We start from the raw sequence: 2,028 nt of genomic DNA on the forward strand, positions 1-2,028 counted from the left end.
GTTCAAGCTCACCAGCTGCTCCTTGGAAACCCTATACAGGGTCGCTATGGTTCAGAATTGACTTGACAGCACTTAACAACAACAAAGAGTAAAGATTACAGTGGAATTAAGGATGTCCCCACCTTACTAGAGGCTGTGACTCAAGTCACCACCCTTAGTTTCACTTCCAGTTTATAAGACTGCTTTCAACAAGTTTGCTTTCTTGCTCTGGTTCTTGCATCTGGTTCCCTACATCTGACCTTCAGTTTGGGAGACTTTGGGTCCATCACCAGGTCTGATTCACCAGCTCCTGCACCCTCATGCATCAACAGCCTGTCATCTGACCCGCCTATTTGGGTTTCTCAGCTCCTGAGACTACATGGGTGAGACTATTCCTCCAGACTGAGCTCTGAATTATGGATTTGGAACTTGCCTGCCTCCACAATTGCATGAGTCATTTTATTTTGACAATTGGAGGTTTTGTTAGACTTTGAAACATATTGCAGAACACTCAAACTTGAGAGGAGAAAGAAGTGGTGATTGATATCAAGGACTATGGAGTGGCATGACACGTTGGAAAAGTTGAACAGTTGGGATATCTTTCACCTCAGCGTTGTGCTGATCTTTTAAAATACATTATTCATGCAACCCCACTCTGACTGATGGGCCACAGTGATGTTTTGGGACTCTAGGGATTAGTGTCAGTTCAGAGCCAGTGTCCAGTAATCCCCCAAAAGTCTAAGTATTTCCTTTTCTTTACTAAACTTGTAAAAGGTTGTATATCCCTTTGGAGAAGGCTAGGAGAAAGAATAACAGTATAAAATTTTGGAAGTATAGTGGAGTCCTCCCTCAAGAGGACCTATCCTTCCTTCATTGAAGGGGTTGTGGATCTGTAAACTGACGCATCTGGTAACTGATTAAGAGGCTGTAACTCTCTATTCTTGTGATTCAAGTTAGATTGCCATTCACTTGACTTAGAATTCTTCCACTTGTACAAGTCAAGTAAATCTTTAGAAGGTTTCTCATCTACTTCACTCTTAGGGACACCCTGTCTAAGTAGCCAACACCATAAGTACACAAAAATCAGACTATTGCGATTACTACTTTGATTCTGTTGTCTGTTATGGAAACCAGGTCCACCTTGTCTTTGTTGATTAACTTTTACTAGTTGGCCCCTACCACCATGGGGTCCAATCAGCACCAGTGCAGTTAGATGTCTTAATTCAATTAGGGCAGTTCCTACTGTAATAGCTGATATAAAATAGTAATCATAGCAGTCTTCAAGAAGACTAGAGTTCCCTTTATAAATGTGATGTTTATGATCTCTGGGCACTTGATCTGCAGGTGAATGAGTCTATCCTGATAAATTCACTCTAACATGCCAATTTCCTAAAGCTTTTAGATATCTTCCTCTACTGCATACCAACCATACAGTTTTGCTACTAAAAGAAACCAGGATTTCTTTCAGGACATAAGTGGAAACTCTGAGGTCTTTTATGTGGCACTTGAGCTATATGACTCCTTACTTCTTGTTATATTATAAGTAGCACCAGCTACTTTATCATATACACAATCACCCGTAGCCTTGCTTCTCTCCAATATGTGATCTACTGGTAGTGATATTTTGTGTATTCATATTACCACCTCATGCCATGGATTGGCAGCACCCTCATCCTCTTTACTAGTGGAGGCAGAGTTATCAGTACCTTTAAAATCACTCAGACTTGAGAACTAATTTAGAAAACTCATCCTTACAATTTTGTTTTCTAGAACGACTCTCAGTACCAAATGTCTTGTCTTAGGCTGGGCTCTGTAAAGTAACAAAACCAGTGAAATACACACACACATACACACACACACACATACACACATATATAGATATAGATAGATAGATATAATATAGATATATAGATACATACACGCATGTATGTATGCATGTTAAGTGCCTTCAAGTCAGTTCAGATCCATAGTGACTCTGTATAGGGTTTCTGAAGAGTTACTGGTGAGCTTGAACCACTGACCTTGTAGTTCAAACTGACTTTGCAGTCC

At 40.2% G+C, this 2,028-nt stretch overlaps 1 protein-coding gene across 1 annotated transcript in view; it reads right to left on the reverse strand.

Annotated features, from left to right (window-relative positions):
• The window catches only part of MCTP1 (multiple C2 domains, transmembrane 1), a 956,699-nt gene that overhangs the window by 756,183 nt on the left and 198,488 nt on the right, over positions 1–2,028 (reverse strand). The gene's annotated exons all lie outside the window — the stretch shown is intronic.

The sequence above is a fragment of the Chrysochloris asiatica genome, unplaced genomic scaffold (assembly GCF_000296735.1).
Source record: "Chrysochloris asiatica unplaced genomic scaffold, ChrAsi1.0 scaffold00111, whole genome shotgun sequence".
NCBI lineage: Eukaryota > Metazoa > Chordata > Mammalia > Afrosoricida > Chrysochloridae > Chrysochloris > Chrysochloris asiatica.